Here is an 18,113-nt window from a genome sequence, read left to right as displayed (position 1 = left end):
ATTTATATCCAAAAACAGCATTTTACATTGGCGCGTGATGTTCAGAATATGTATTGCCTCCAAAACTTCTGGTGAATGAGCACATCAATTTACAAAAATACATGTATTCCCACCAAAACGTCCGGTGAATGTGGACATCAATTTACAAAAATACTCATCATAAACGTTGACAAAATATATAACAATTATTTAAAGAATTATAGATAGACTACCCCTGGATGCAACCGCTGTGTCAGATTTTAAAATAGCATTACAGAGAAAGTTCATTTTTCAATATTCTGAGTACATAGCTCAGCCATCACGGTGAGCTATTCAGACACCCGCCAAGTTCTGGGCAACCTAAACTCAGAATTAGTATTAGAAATATTCTCTTACCTTTGCTGATCTTCATCAGAATGCACTCCCAGGACTGCTACTTCCACAAGAAAGGTTGTTTTTTTCAGAAATAATCCATATTTATGTACAAATACCTCCGTTTTGTTCGTGCGTACAGATCACTTATCCAGAGGCATAACGCGCGAGCGCGGAACGAGAGACAAAGTCTAAATGTTCCATTACCGTACTTAGAAGCATGTCAAACGCTGTTTAAAATCAATCTTTATGGTATTTTTAGTGTAAAATTGCGATAATATTCCAACCGGACAATAGCATATTCATTCAAGAAGAAAAAGAAGGAGGGGTGCGCTCGCGGGACCGAGCATATCCAATCCCTTTGTTGCCAGGCAGACCACTCAGTAACTGAGCTCCTATTATCTGCCCAGTGACAGGAAAATGCTCAAACCACTTTCTGAAGGCTTTAGACAGCCAATGGAAGCCTTGGGAAGTGCAACGTCACCCCACAGACACTGTAGCTTCGATAGAGAATCAAAAGAAGAACTACAATTCTCAGACTTTCCACTTCCTGCTTAGAATTTTCTCAGGTTTTTGCCTGCCATATGAGTTCTGTTATACTCACAGACACCATTCAAACAGTTTTAGAAAGTTCAGAGTGTTTTCTATCCAAATCTACTAATAATATGCATATTCTAGTTTCTGGGCCAGAGTAGTAACCTGTTTAAATTGGGTACGTTTTTCATCCGGCCGTGAAAATACTGCCCCCTAGCCCAGACAGGTTAAAGAAACACCCTTGAATGAATAGGTATGTCCAAAATGTTGATTGGGACTGTATATGTATGTACACTATACATACAGTTGAAGTCTGAAGTTTACATACACCTTAGCCAAATACATTTACACTCAGTTTTTCACGATTCCTGACATTTAATAGTAAAAATTCCCTGTCTTAGGTCAGTTAGGATCATCTCTTTATTTTAAGAATGTGAAATATCAGAGTAATTGTATAGAGAATGATTTATTTCAGATTATATTTATTTCATCACATTCCCAATGGGTCAGATGTTTACATACACTCAATTTGTATTTGGTAGCATTGCCTTTCTTGTAGCCTTCCACAAGCTTCCCACAATAATTTGGGTGAATTTTGGCCCTTTCCTTTTGACAGAGCTGGTGTAACTGAGTCAGGTTTGTAGGCCTCCTTGCTCGCACATGCTTTTTCAGTTCTGCCCACACATTTTCTATTGGATTGAGGTCAGGGCTTTGTGATGGCCACTCCAATACCTTGACTTTGCTGTCCTTAAGCCATTTTGCCACAACTTTGGAAGTATGCGTGGGGTCATTGTCCAGTTGGAAGACCCATTTGCGACCAAGCTTTTACTTCCTGACTGATGTCTTGAGATGTTGCTTCAATATATCCACATAATTTTCCCTCCTCGTGATGCCATCTATTTTGTGAAGTGCACCAGTCCCTCCTGCCGCAAAGTACCCCCACAACGTGATGCTGCCACCCCGTTCTTCACTGGGATGGTGTTCTTCGGCTTGCAAGCCTCCCCCTTTTTCCTCATTTACATTTACATTTACGTCATTTAGCAGACGCTCTTATCCAGAGTGACTTACAAATTGGTGCATTCACCTTAAGATATCCAGTGGAACAACCACTTTACAATAGTACATCTATATCTTTTTGGGGGGGGGGGTTGGGGGGTTAGAAGGATTACTATATCCTATCCCAGGTATTCCTTAAAGAGGTGGGGTTTCAGGTGTCTATGGAAGGTGGTGATTGACTCCGCTGTCCTGGCGTCGTGAGGGAGCTTGTTCCACCATTGGGGTGCCAGAGCAGCGAACAGTTTTGACTGGGCTGAGTGGGAACTGTGCTTCCGCAGAGGTAGGGGGGCCAGCAGGCCAGAGGTGGATGAACGCAGTGCCCTTGTTTGGGTGTAGGGCCTGATCAGAGCCTGAAGGTACGGAGGTGCCGTTCCCCTCACAGCTCCGTAGGCAAGCACCATGGTGTTGTAGCAGATGCGAGCTTCAACTGGAAGCCAGTGGAGTGTGCGGAGGATCGGGGTGATGTGAGAGAACTTGGGAAGGTTGAACACCAGACGGGCTGCGGCGTTCTGGATGAGTTGTAGGGGTTTAATGGCACAGGCAGGGAGCCCCGCCAACAGGGAGTTGCAGTAATCCAGACGGGAGATGACAAGTGCCTGGATTAGGACCTGCGCCGCTTCCTGTGTAAGGCAGGGCCGTACTCTGCGAATGTTGTATAGCATGAACCTACAGGATCGGGTCACCGCCTTGATGTTAGCGGAGAACGACAGGGTGTTGTCCAGGGTCACGCCGAGGCTCTTAGCACTCTGAGAGGAGGACACAATGGAGTTGTCCACCGTGATGGCGAGATCATGGAAAGGGCAGTCCTTCCCCGGGAGGAAGAGCAGCTCCGTCTTGCCGAGGTTCAGCTTGAGGTGGTGATCCGTCATCCACACTGATATGTCTGCCAGACATGCAGAGATGCGATTCGCCACCTGGTTATCAGAAGGGGGAAAGGAGAAGATTAATTGTGTGTCATCTGCGTAGCAATGATAGGAGAGACCATGTGAGGATATGACAGAGCCAAGTGACTTGGTGTATAGCGAGAATAGGAGAGGGCCTAGAACTGAGCCCTGGGGGACACCAGTGGTGAGAGCACGTGGTGCGGAGACGGATTCTCGCCACGCCACCTGGTAGGAGCGACCTGTCAGGTAGGACGCAATCCAAGAGTGAGCCGCGCCGGAGATACCCAACTCGGAGAGGGTGGAGAGGAGGATCTGATGGTTCACAGTATCAAAGGCAGCAGATAGGTCTAGAAGGATGAGAGCAGAGGAGAGAGAGTTAGCTTTAGCAGTGCGGAGAGCCTCCGTGACACAGAGAAGAGCAGTCTCAGTTGAATGACCAGCCTTGAAACCTGACTGATTTGGATCGAGAAGGTCATTCTGAGAGAGATAGCAGGAGAGCTGGCCAAGGGCGGCACGTTCAAGAGTTTGAGAGAAAAGAAAGAAGGGATACTGGTCTGTAGTTGTTGACATCGGAGGGATCGAGTGTAGGTTTTTTGAGAAGGGGTGCAACTCTCGCTCTCTTGAAGACGGAAGGGACGTAGCCAGCGGTCAAGGATGAGTTGATGAGCGAGGTGAGGTAAGGGAGAAGGTCTCCGGAAATGGTCTGGAGAAGAGAGGAGGGGATAGGGTCAAGCGGGCAGGTTGTTGGGCGGCCGGCCGTCACAAGACGCAAGATTTCATCTGGAGAGAGAGTGGAGAAAGAGGTCAAAGCATAGGGTAGGGCAGTGTGAGCAGGACCAGCGGTGTCGTTTGACTTAACAAACGAGGATCGGATGTCGACCTTCTTTTCAAAATGGTTGACGAAGTCATCCGCAGAGAGGGAGGAGGGGGGGGGGATTCAGGAGGGAGGAGGAGGTGGCAAAGAGCTTCCTGGGGTTAGAGGCAAATGCTTGAAAGTTAGAGTGGTAGAAAGTGGCTTTAGCAGCAGAAACAGAGGAGGAAAATGTAGAGGGAGTGAAAAGATGCCAGGTCCGCAGGGAGGCTAGTTTTCCTCCATTTCCGCTCGGCTGCCCGGAGCCCTGTTCTGTGAGCTCGCAATGAGTCGTCAAGCCACGGAGCAGGAGGGGAGGACCGAGCCGGTCGGGAGGATAGGGGACATAGAGAGTCAAAGGATGCAGAGAGGGAGGAGAGGAGGGTTGAGGAGGCAGAATCAGGAGATTGGTTGGAGAAGGATTGAGCAGAGGGAAGAGATGATAGGATGGAAGAGGAGAGAGTAGCAGGAGAGAGAGCGAAGGTTGCGACGGCGCGATACCATTATGGCCGATGGTCATTATGGCCAAACAGATATTTTGTTAATCAGACCAGAGGACATTTCTCCAAAAAGTATGATCTTTGTCCCCATGTGCAGTTGCAAACCATAGTCTGGCTTTTTTATGGCGGGATTGGAGAAGTGGCTTCTTCTTTGCTGGGTGGCCTTTCAGGTTATGTCGATATAGGACTCGTTTTACTGTGGATATGGATACTTTTGTCCCTTTTTCTTCCAGCATCTTCACAAGGTCCGTTGCTGTTGTTCTTTTCACACCAAAGTACTATTCATCTCTAGGAGACAGAACGCGTCTCCTTCCTGAGCGGTATGATGGCTGCATGGTGTTTATACTTGCGTACTATTGTTTGTACAGATGAACGTGGTACCTTCAGGCATTTGGGAATTTCTCCCAAGGATGAACCAGACTTGTGGAGGTCTCCAAAAAATGTTCTGAGGTCTAGGCTGATTTTTTTAGATTTTCCCTTGATCTAAAGCAAACAGGCACTGAAATTGCAGGGCGCCAAATTCAAACAGAAATGTCATAATTAAAATTCCTCAAACATACAAGTATTATACACCATTTTAAAGATAAACTTCTCGTTAATCCAACCACAGTGTCCGATTTCAAAAGCCTTATGGTGAAAGCACACCATGCGATTATGTTAAGTCAGCGCCTAGCCACAAAAAACCATACAGCCATTTTCCAAATAAGGAGAGGTGTCACAAAAGTCAGAAATAGCGTTAACATTAATCACTAACCTTTGATGATCTTCATCTGGTGGCACTCCCAGGACTCCATGTTAGACAATAAATGTTTGTTTTGTTCAAAAAAGTTCATCTTTATGTCTAAAAACCTCATTTGAAATTGGCATGTTATGTTCAGAAATGCATTGTCTCAAACAAACATCCGGTGAAAATGCAGAGAGCCACATCAAATTACAGAAAAACTGATCATAAAAATTGATATAAGATACAAGTGATATACATACGATTAAAGATACACTTCTTGTTAAATACATCCACAGGTACATCTCCAATTGACTCAAACTATGTCAACTAGCCTATAAGAAGCTTTTAAAGCCATGACATCATTTTATGGAATTTTCCAAGCTGTTTAAAGGCACAGTCAACTTAGTGTATGTAAACTTCACTGGAATTGTGATACAGTGAATTATAAGTGAAATAATCTGTCTGTAAACAATTGTTGGAAACATTACTTGTGTCAAGCACAAACTAGATGTCCTAACTGACTTGCCAAAACTATAGTTTGTTAACAAGAAATGTGTGGAATGGTTGAAAACACGTTTTAATGAGTCCAACCTAAGTCTATGTAAACTTCCGACTTTAACTGTACTTCGGAAAGTATTCATTCCCCTGGACTTTTTACACATTTTGTTACATTACAGCCTTATTCCAAAATTGATTACATAAATACACATTCCTTATCAATCTACACACAATACACCATAATGACAGTGAAAACAGGTTTTTTAGAAATGTTTGCAAAAATGTAAAATATATAAACAGAAAAACCTTATTTACATAAGTATTCAGACCCTTTGCTATGAGACTAGAAATTGATCTCAGGTACATCCTGTTTCCATTGATCATCCTTGAAATGTTTCTACAACTTCATTGGAGTCTACCTTTTTTAAATTAAAATAATTGGACATGATTTAGAAAGTGACACATGTCTATATGAGGTCTCACAGATGCCAGTGCATGTCAGAGTAAAAACCAAGCCATGAGGTCGAAGGAATTGTCCTCGGACTCCGAGACAGGATTGTGTCGAGGCAAAGATCTGGGGAAGGGTACCAAAACATTTCTGCAGAATTGAATGTCCCCATCTACACAGTGGCCTCCATCATTATTAAATGGAACAAGTTTGGAACCACCAACACTCTTCCTAGAGCTAACCTCCTGGCCAAACTGAACAATTGGGGGAGAAGGGCCTTGGTCAGGGAGGTGATCAAGAACCTGATGGTCACTCTGACAGAGTTCTAAAGTTCCTCTGTGGAGCCTGGAAAACCTTCTAGAAGGACAACCATCTCTGCAGCACTCCACTTATCAGGCCTTTTTGGTAGAGTGGCCAGATGGAAGCCACTCCTCAGTAAAAAGCACATAACAGCCCGCTGGAGTTTGCCAAAAGGCACCTAAAGACTCTCAGAACATGAGAAACAAGATTCTCTGGCCTGATGAAACCAAGACTCTTTGGCCTGAATGCCAAGCGTAACATCTGGAGGAAACCTGGCACCACAGTGAAGAATGGTGGTGGCAGCATCATGCTGTGGGGATGTTTTTTAGCGGAAAGGATTGAGAGATTTTGAGAGATTAGTCAGGATTGAGACAAAGATGAATGGAGCAAAGTACAGAGAAATTGTTGATGAAAACCTGCTCCAGAGTGCTCAGGACCTCAGACTGGGGCGAAGGTTCACCTTGCAACAGGACAATGACCCTAAGCAAACAGCCAAGACAACGCAGGAGTGGCTTTGGGACAAGTATCTGAATGTCCTTGAGTGGCCCAGTCAGAGCCCGGACTTGAACCTGATCGAACATCTCTGGAGAGACCTGAAAATAGCTGTGCAGCAACGCTCCCCATCCAACCTGACAGAGCTTGAGAGGATCTGCAGAGAAGAATGGGAGAAACTCCCCAAATACAGGTGTGCCAAGCTTGTAGCGTCATACCCAAGAAGACTCAATGCTGTAATCGTTTCCAAAGGTGCTTCAACAACGTACTGAGTAAAGGGTCTGAATACTTATGTAAATGTGATATCAGTTTTATCATTTCTAAAAAACAGTTTTTGCTTTTCCATTATGGGATATTGTGTGTAGATTGATGAATGGAAAAAATAGTTAATCCGTTTTAGAATAAGGCTGTAATGTAACAAAATGTGGAAAAAGTCAAGGAGTCTGATTACTTTCCGAAGGCACTGTGTGTGTATATACAGCTCTGGGAAAAATGAAGAGACCACTGCAAAATTATCAGTATATCTGGTTTTACTATTTATATGTATGTGTTTGGGTAAAATGAACATTTTTGTTTTATTCTGTAAACTACTTGCAACATTTCTCCCAAATTCCAAATAAAAATATTGTAATTTAAAGCATTTATTTGCAGAAAATGACAACTGGTAAAATAACACAAAATATGCAGTGTTGTCAGACCTCAAATAATGAAAAGAAAATAAGTTCATATTCATTTTTAAACAACACAATCCTCATGTTTTAACTTAGGAAGAGTTTAGAAATCAATATTTGGTGGCATAACCCTAATTTTCAATCATAGCTTTCATACATCTTGGCATGCTCTCCACCAGTCTTTCACATTGATTTTGGGTGATTTTAGGCCACTCCTGGCGGAAAAATTCAAGCAACTCAGCTTTGTTTGATGGCTTGTGACCATCCATCTTCCTCTTGATCACATTCCAGAGGTTTTCAATGGGGGTCAGGTCTGGAGATTGGGCTGGCCATGACAGGGTCTTGATCTGGTGGTCCTCCATCAACATCTTGAGTGACCTGGCTGTGTGGCATGGAGCATTGTCCTGTTGGAAAAACCAATCCTCAGAGTTGGGGAACAAAGTCAGAACAGAAGGAAGCACGTTTTCTTCCAGGACAACCTTGTACGTGGCTTGATTCATAGGTCCTTCACAAAGATAAATCTGCCCGATTCCAGCCTTGCTGAAGCAACCCCAGATCATCACCAATCCTCCACAAAATTTCACAGTGGGTTCGATACACTGTGGCTTGTAGGCCTCTCCAGGTCTCGCACCCAACTCTGAGGATTTGGTTTTTCCAGTTGTCATTTTCTGCAAATAAATAATCTAAATGACAATATTTTTATTTTGAATTTGAGAGAAATGTTGTCAGTAATTTATAGAATAAAACAAAAATGTTAATTCTACCCAAACACATACCTATGAACAGTAAAACAAGAGAAACTGATCATTTTGCAGTGGTCTTTAAACATTTTCCAGAGCTGTATATATACAGTTGAAGTCGGATGTTTACATACAGTACACTTAGGTTGGTGTCATTAAAACTCGTTTTTCAACCACTCCACAAATTTCTTGTTAACAAACTATAGTTTTGGCAAGTCGGTTAGGACACCTACTTTATGCATGACACAAGTAATTTTTCCAACAATTGTTTGCAGACAGATTATTTCACTTATAATTCACTGTATCACAATTCCAGTGGGTCAGAAGTTTACATACATTAAGTTGACTGTGCCTTTAAACTTCTTGGAAAATTCCAGAAAATGATGTCATGGCTTTAGAAGCTTCTGATAGGTTAATTGACATCCTTTGAGTCAATAGGAGGTGTACCTGTGGATGTATTTCAAGGCCTACCTTCAAATTCAGAGCCTTTTTATTTTACTAGGCAAGTCAGTTAAGAACAAATTCTTATTTTCAATGACAGCCTAGGAACAGTGGGTTAACTGCCTTGATCAGAATGACAGATTTGTACCTTGTCAGCTCAGGGATTTGATCTTGCAACCTTTCGGTTACTAGTCCAACTCTCTAACCAATAGGCTACGCTGCCGCCCCAATGTTTGCTTGACATCATGGGAAAATCAAAAGAAATCAGCTAAGACAAAGTTAACAAACAGATCACCGACCATTTTGAATCCCACCGTACCTTCTCCGCTATGCAATCTGGCTTCCGAGCTGGTCATGGGTGCACCTCAGCCACACTCAAGGTCCTAAACAATATCATAACTGCCATCGATAAGAGACAATACTCTGCAGCCACATTTATCGACCTGGCCAAGGCTATTGACTCTGTCAATCACCACATTCTTATCGGCAGACAACAGCCTTGGTTTCTCAAATGACTGCCTCGCCTGGTTCACCAACTACTTCTCCGATAGAGTTCACCTGCCCACCCGTCCAGCATCACTAGTCTGGACGGTTCTGACCTAGAATATGTAAACAACTACAAATACCTAGGTGTCTGCTTAGACTGTAAACTCTCCTTCCAGACCCACATTAAGCATCTCCAATCCAAAATTAAATCTACAATCGGCTTCCTATTTCGCAACCAAGCATCCTTCACTCATGCTATCAAACATACCCTCGTAAAACTGACTATCCTACCGATCCTTGACTTCGGCGATGTAATTTACAAAATAGCCTCCAACACTCTACTCAACAAATTGGATGCAATCTATCACAGTGCCATCCGTTTTGTCACCAAAGCCCCATATACTACCCACCACTGCGACCTGTATGCTCTCGTCGGCTGGCCCTCGCTTCATACTTGTTGCCAAACCCACTGGCTCCAGGTCATCTACAAGTTTTTGCTAGGTTAAGCCCGCCTTATCTCAGTTCACTGGTCGCCATAGCAGCACCCACCCGCAGCACCCGCTCCAGCAGGTATATTTCACTGGTCACCCCCAAAGCCAATTCCTACTTTGGCCACCTTTCCTTCCAGTTCTCTGCTGCCAATGACTGGAACGAACTGCAAAAATCGCTGAAGCTGGAGACTCTTATCTCCCTCACTAACTTCAAGCACCAGCTGTCAGAGCAGCTCACAGATCATTACACCTGTACATAGCCCATCTGTAAATAGCCCATCCAACTACCTCATCCCCATACTGTATTTATTTATTTATTTTGCTCCTTTGCACCCCAGTATCTCTACTTGCACATTCATCTTCTGCACATCTATGACTCCAGTGTTTAATTGCTATATCGTAATTACCTCTCCACTATGGCCTATTTTATTGCGTTACCTCCCTTATCTTACCTCATTTGCACACACTGTATATATATATACATACTTTTTTCTACTGTATTATTGACTGTATGTTTGTTTATTCCATGTGTAACTCTGTTGTTCTATGTGTCGAACTGCTTTGCTTTATCTTGGCCAGGTCGCAGTTGTAAATGAGAACTTGTTCTCAACTAGCCTACCTGGTTAAATAAAGGTGAATTTTTTATTTTTTTTAAGACCTCCGAAAAAGATTAATCCTTGGGAGCAATATCCAAAAGCCTGAAGGTACCATGTTCATCTGTACAAACAATAGTACGCAAGTATAAACACCATGGGACCACGCAGCCATCATACCGCTCAGGAAGAAGATGCATTCTGTCTCCTCGAGATGAACGTACTTTGGTGCAAAAGGTGCAAATCAATCCCAAAACAAGAGCAAAGGACCTTGTGAAGATGCTGGAGGAAACAGGTACAAAAGTATCTACATCCACAGTAAAACAAGTCCTATATCGACATAACCTGAAAGGCCGCTCAGCAAGGAAGAAGCCACTGCTCCAATACCGCCATTAAAAAAGCCAGACTATGGTTTTTGGAGAAATGTCCTCTGGTCTGATGAAACAAAAATAGAACTGTTTGGCCATAATGACCATCGTTATGTTTGGAGGAAAAAGGGGGAAGCTTGCAAGCCAAAGAACACCATCCCAACAGTGAAGCACGTGGGTGGCAGCGTCATGTTGTCGGGGTGCTTTGTGGCAGGAGGGACTGGTGCACTTCACAAAATAGATGGCATCATGAGGATGGAAAATTATGTGGATATATTGAAGCAACATCTCAGGACATCAGTCAGGAAGTTAAAGCTTGGTCGCAAATGGGTCTCCCAAATGGACAATGACCCCAAGCATACTTCCAAAGTTGTGGCAAAATTACTTAAAACCTGTTAGGGACAGACGTTCCACTAGCGGAACGCCTCACCGATATCCAATGGTAGAGCGTGGCACGAAATACAAATACCTCAAAAATGCTATAACTTTAATTTCTCAAACATATGACTATTTTACACCATTTTAAAGACAAGACTCTCGTTAATCTAACCACATTGTCCGATTTCAAAAAGGCTTTACAGCGAAAGCAAAACATTAGATTATGTCAGGAGAGTACCCTGCCAAAAATAATCACACAGCCATTTTCAAAGCAAGCATATAAGTCACAAAAACCAAAACCACAGCTAAATGCAGCACTAACCTTTGATGATCTTCATCAGATGACACTCCTAGGACATTATGTTATACAATACATGCATGTTTTGTTCAATCAAGTTCATATTTATATCAAAAACCAGCTTTTTACATTAGCATGTGATGTTCAGAACTAGCATACCCACCGCAAACTTCCGGTGAATTTACTAAATTACTCACGATAAATGTTGACAAAAAACATAACAATTATTTTAAGAATTATAGATACAGAACTCCTTTATGCAATCGCGGTGTCAGATTTTAAAAAAGCTTTTCGACGAAAGCACATTTTGCAATATTCTGAGTACATAGCCTGGCCATCATGGCTAGCTAATTTGACACCCACCAAGTTTTGCCCTCACCAAACTCAGATTTACTATAAGAAAAATTGGATTACCTTTGCTGTTCTTCGTCAGAATGCACTCCCAGGACTTCTACTTCAACAACAAATGTTGTTTTGGTTCCAAATAATCCATAGTTATATTCAAATACCTCCGTTTTGTTCGTGCGTTCAAGTCACTATCCGAAGGGTGACGCACGAGCGCATTTCGTGACAAAAAATTCAAAATATTCCATTATCGTACTTCGAAGCATGTTAAACGCTGTTTAAAATCAATTTTTATGCTATTTTTCTCGTAAAATAGCGATAATATTCCAACCGGGCGACATTGTTTTCATTCAAAGACTGAAAGAAAAAAATGGAGTCGTCTCGTGGACGCGCATCTCCAGTGTCATTATTCCCTTCCTGACCACTCACAAAAACTCCTGCTGTTTTTCGCCCAGAGACTGCAGAGACGTCATTCCACTTTCTGGCGCCTTCTGAGAGCCAATGGAAGCCTTAGAAAATGTCACGTTACAGCAGAGATGCTGTATTTTTGATAGAGATGCCACAGAAGGAGAACAAATTGTCAGACAGGGCACTTCCTGTATGGAATCTTCTCAGGTTTTGGCCTGCCATATGAGTTCTGTTATACTCACAGACACCATTCAAACAGTTTTAGAAACTTCAGAGTGTTTTCTATCCAAATCTACTAATAATATGCATATTCTAGTTTCTGGGCCAGAGTAGTAACCTGTTTAAATTGGGTACAGACAGGGGACTTCCTATATGGAATCTTCTCAGGTTTTGGCCTGCCATATGAGTTCTGTTATACTCACAGACACCATTCAAACAGTTTTAGAAACTTTAGAGTGTTTTCTATCCAAATCTACTAATTATATGCATATTCTAGTTTCTGGGCAGGAGTAGTAACCAGATTAAATCGGGTGCGTTTTTTATCCGGCCGTGAAAATACTGCCCCCTATCCCAAACAGGTTAATAACCAGTGTTAAACAAAAACCATGCCTATAATTATCATATTTCCCAGCATGCTCTATTGCAGGTAGATTGTTTTTGTTGTTGTTTAGTTTATATTAATATCTATGTTTTTGCATGTACAGTACATTAATTGAATAATTAATATTATGCTACCCAAATATAAATAACATACATTTTCCTAAACTAATCCACTCTGTTAGTTTATGTGACAAAGCAAGTATAGTGTAGATAATCATTCTACCATCTAAATCGTTGTGAAATATATTGTGTTGTGTTGTGAAATATATTTCCTATAACCAAAATATTGTATTTCAGCTGTTTGAAAATAACTAAAAACGAAACTTAAGAACAGGAAGCATAGAAGTAGCGCAAATAAAACAGATCTGCCTCTTCTTAGATTTGCTTTCAATGAGAATGACAAATCTATAACACACATTTCTGTGTGAATTTGGTTAGATCGCCCAAAACGTTACATATTGCAGCTTTAAATACTTGTCATATTGGGCTAAATATATGATTATATTTTAATGATAATATATCAGCTTAGGATCTCACTTGCTGATAGAGAATTTGCTGTGTATGTACATTTACATTTTACATTTAAGTCATTTAGCAGACGCTCTTATCCAGAGCGACTTACAAAATGGTGCATTCACCTTATGATATCCAGTGGAACAACCACTTTACAATAGTGCATCTAAATCTTTTAGGGGGGGGGGGGTTAGAAGGATTACTTTATCCTATCCTAGGTATTCCTTAAAGAGGTGGGGTTTCAGGTGTCTCCGGAAGGTGGTGATTGACTCCGCTGTCCTGGCGTCGTGAGGGAGCTTGTTCCACCATTGGGGTGCCAGAGCAGCGAACAGTTTTGACTGGGCTGAGTGGGAACTGTGCTTCCTCAGAGGTAGGGGGGCCAGCAGGCCAGTGGTGGATGAACGCAGTGCCCTTGTTTGGGTGTAGGGCCTGATCAGAGCCTGAAGGTATGGAGGTGCCGTTCCCTTCACAGCTCCGTAGGCAATCACCATGGTCTTGTAGCGGATGCGAGCTTCAACTGGAAGCCAGTGGAGAGAGCGGAGGAGCGGGGTGACGTGAGAGAACTTGGGAAGGTTGAACACCAGACGGGCTGCGGCGTTCTGGATGAGTTGTAGGGGTTTAATGGCACAGGCAGGGAGCCCAGCCAACAGCGAGTTGCAGTAATCCAGACGGGAGATGACAAGTGCCTGGATTAGGACCTGCGCCGCTTCCTGTGTGAGGCAGGGTCGTACTCTGCGAATGTTGTAGAGCATGAACCTACAGGATCGGGTCACCGCCTTGATGTTAGTGGAGAACGACAGGGTGTTGTCCAGGATCACGCCAAGGTTCTTAGCACTCTGGGAGGAGGACACAAGGGAGTTGTCAACCGTGATGGCGAGATCATGGAACGGGCAGTCCTTCCCCGGGAGGAAGAGCAGCTCCGTCTTGCCGAGGTTCAGATATATATGATATATATACAGATATATATATATATATATATAATATATATATACATATATATATATACAGATATGTACATATCAACAGCTCCACAGCAAGCCATATGCAGCCAGGTATTATGCTTGACCCTCCTCTACCTTCCCATGAGCTCATCCTCATCCACAACTCCACATTTTCAGGCCAGCCAAGCCGCTCACTGTCTTCATTCCACTGCACAGCAAATTCTCCAGTGTTAAAGGTCCCGAACAGTCATTCTGGTTTCCATGTAAAATAGCCTTTTGAGTCACTGAAATATCACCCAGAATATTTTTGGGGGATAGAAATGCAAAACAAATGTATGGCTAACTACCAGGAAGTTTGAAAAGACAGGCTGAGTTGGCAGGGAACTTATATTCATGAGCTCACCTTGACTGACAGCTCTTTGAAACAACTATGTTAAGAAACTTGGATAAGATGAGCGGTGTTGCAGTCAGATCATCTCAAGCTAATTTAGTGAAACACAAAGTAACTCAAACAACATTGAGTTACAGCTCCCATTTGGCATGTCTCTGTAGTGATGCAATTCACAGCAGCACTGGCAGTTTTGTTGACATGACTGCGACAGAGGTTTGTAGACCCCCCTCCCCCCTTTTGTTCCATGCTAGCTGAAGACTTAGCTAGGCAACACCAGACACAGATGAAAGGGGAAACATGTAAGTATATTTGCCATATGTGAATAGGGTAAACTTTAAATTATATTTGCTGACACCCTACAGTAGAATTTTGGCACCAGTAGAGTAGCTATCTACAGTAGCTATATAAACCACGCCCATCTGCAAATATGCCTTTTCCGATGTTGGTTACGAGGCGGTATTATTTAAATTAGTTAAGAGAATATCATGTTACCATTGGTGTATTAAAATGAGGGTAAGTAGTCCCCTTAATAATGAATCCAATTGTTTGGCATGGGGTAGGGGTCCAGTAATTTTATGATGAAACTTTACCACTGTAGAAACTACAGTCATTTTTCATACCTTTATTATTCGATTTCATGAAAAACATGATTTTGACTATGTATTACCTTTAACACTAGGAAGTGTATATAGTTTGCACCAATGGTGTTATGCAATAGCATAGCATTTTTAACCATTACACCAAGAGATCTGTATCTCTTGACAGGATATTACAATAATATTTACAAATATTTATTATCACATGCTCTTATGTAAGCGTTTATAAAAGACATCAGCATTAGCAGCAGAAATGCTCATACTTGAACTAACATAACCATAGACCACTTAAACTGGTACAATACTTCCACTAATGGGAGGCCAAAAATAGGCCTGCAAGTCACATTATGCAGGCTTGTAAATTGATGTATAACTCCTATTGGAATCCAGACAGAATTGGAACAAACAGTTGTAATTTTTATCGACCCACAACCTGCATTCAGAATGACTGTCTGGGTTGAGGGCATTGATAAAGGAGACTACCTAAACCATTTAAACTGAAACAGTCATTTCAGTAACGGGTTCAATAAATCTAACTAACTGATTGAATTAGTTAAAAAAAAAATGTTATTTATCTTTGAGTAGCATAAGATTAATCAATATATCAAAAACACAGATATTAAAAACAATCCCCCCCAAAAAATCTAGCTGCAATAGAGCATTTTGGGAAATATGATAACGTTGGGCGTGTTAATGATGGAATCGTTTTACTCACCACAGAGTAAAACAAACACAATCACACTCTCACACTCAACACTGGTTATTAACACTAACAGTTCGGTTCTTTTACACCACTGAGTATTAATTTATCTTTTAGAGAGTTAATTTAATTCCTGAATCAACTCGCTCTCTGCTCCATTTTCCCCGCTCAACCCAGGGAGCGACCCATGCTCAATTAAAATGTTTCACCCTCACGGGGAGGAGGCACATACTGTGTCGTCTTATGGGCAATGGCGTGCCTTTAATAGTGACATTTTACATCTCGACTCCTCTCATATATTCTTCATTGAGAAGTGGCTTTTAAAAATACATCAGTGAGCCAGTGTTAAACCCCAAGCCTGACATAATCTAAATTAATCATTTTGGACACAAAGGTTAGGTAATAAAATGTTAATGGCTTTATCACGTCTTCGTAGCTGTCCATTAGATGACACTATTGTGAGTTAGACGGTTGGCTTATTAGAAGAGCGATACAGCGTGGTGGTGAGAGAAAGGAAATATCCCTGACAGCACTGTGCCTGTGATAGCTGAGCTTCATAATACAGAATGAGGTTGGGTGGTTTAAATGATGCTTTTCCATCGTAGTCAATTCCCCCTCACTCTGTATCAAATGTAATGTCTATTAGGAACAATGGCAGTGGGTCACATGGGCCCTGGTCAAAAGTAGTGCACTACATAGGGAATAGGGTACTATTTGGGACTCTGCGAGTGAGTCCACACTGACAGTAATGAACATACTGTGTAGCGCAGTGGTTGCCAATCTTTTTTGGTTACTGTACCACCAACTGAATTCTGCTTTGCCCAGAGTATCCCTGAAGTACCCCCACATGTGCATTTTACCAGTAAGTCTATGGTCTCATGAGTCTTCTCAAGTACCCCCTGTGAATAGGCCAAGTACCGCCAGTGTACTGGTGCACTGGATCTAACAGCTCAAACTGTTTATGTTATTCTTTTTGTTCCAATCGGAAAACAGTGGCAGTGTTGCGACTGATAGAGATATGATGGTGTTAGACATCACTCATGCTGTAACTTCTAAGGTTGTATTTATTACATTTTAATCCCTAACAGAAAGAGTTGACAAATGGTTGTGATGCCAGAAGATATCGTCCTGCTGAGACCATAGCTTTACCATGGATATGTCTAGTTCAGGAAGTGTGATCGTTTTTATGGTTTTGAAGTGGGATATACTTCTTCACAGATCCAGATTAGGTTATTTGCAGGTGGCTAGTTATATTATATACACCAATAACATAATGTAAAGTGATTCCTGCATTCTTCACTTTTTTAGCTTAGGATCAAGAGGAATGCAGAGGCAGCCTTTAGTTATTATGCCCCCAGCCTCTGGAATAGCCTTCCAAAGATCCTAAGGGGGGCCGAAACTCTGGAAATGTTAAAAGAGATCTTAAAACATAGATTTTTTTTGCCTTTGCTCTTCCTTAGGATGCATTTTAGTTGTTCAGTTTGTCATTCTTTTCATTTTAATCTAATGTGTGTTGTGTAGTAAATATTTCAGCTTTTATTTTTCAATGCCTTTTATTTGTTTTTCCTGTAAAGCACATTGCGTTGCATTCCATGTCTGAAATGTGCTGTATAAATAAAGTTTGATTTGATGATTATTGTGCTAAAGTTTCAACCAGTTGACGTGTCAGAACATTGCAGGAAGTGTGATTGCGTAACAGTAGGGACCTCCACACAGTTTTATACGCTACTGTGGATCTACAAGGGGTCAGAAGTACAAGGTTCTGTGGATTCATCCTGTCAAAGCGAAGCAAAAAAAATTGTCCATGAAAATAACATAAAATTGATCAGAAATACAGTGTAGACGTTGTTAATGTTGTAAATTACTATTGTAGCTGGAAACGGCTGATATTTTAGGGAATATCTACATAGGCGTACAGAGGCCCATTATCAGCAACCATCACTCCTGTGTTCCAAGGGCAGTTGTGATACAACTGGCCTCCTTTAGACTAGTTGAGTATCTGGAGCAACAGCATTTGTGGGTTCGATTACAGGCTCAAAATGGCAAGAAACAAAGACTTTTCTTCTGAAATTCGTCAGTCTATTCTTGTTCTGAGAAATAACGCCTCACAAGTCCTCAACTGGCAGCTTCATTAAACAGTACCCGCAAAACACCAGTCTCAAAGTCAATAGTGAAGAGGCGACACCGGGATGCTGGCCTGCTAGGCAGAGTTGCAAAGAAAAAAACATATCTCAGATTGGCCAATAAAAAGATAAGATTAAGATGGGCAAAAGAACACAGACACTGGACAGAGGAAGATTGGAAAAAAGTCTTATGGACAGACGAATCGAAGTTTGAGGTGTTCGGATCACAAAGAAGAACATTCGTGAGATGCAGAAAAAAATGAAAAGATGCTGGAGAAGTGCTTGATGCCATCTGTCAAGCATGGTGGAGGCAATGTGATGGTCTGGGGGTGCTTTGGTGGTGGTAAAGTTGGAGATTTGTACCGGGTAAAAAGGGATCTTGAAGAAGGAAGG

This window comes from Salmo salar, chromosome ssa01 (genome assembly GCF_905237065.1).
Source record: "Salmo salar chromosome ssa01, Ssal_v3.1, whole genome shotgun sequence".
In the NCBI taxonomy this organism is placed as follows: domain Eukaryota; kingdom Metazoa; phylum Chordata; class Actinopteri; order Salmoniformes; family Salmonidae; genus Salmo; species Salmo salar.
The sequence above is the reverse complement of the archived record's forward strand: the minus strand, read 5'-3'. Positions refer to the sequence as shown.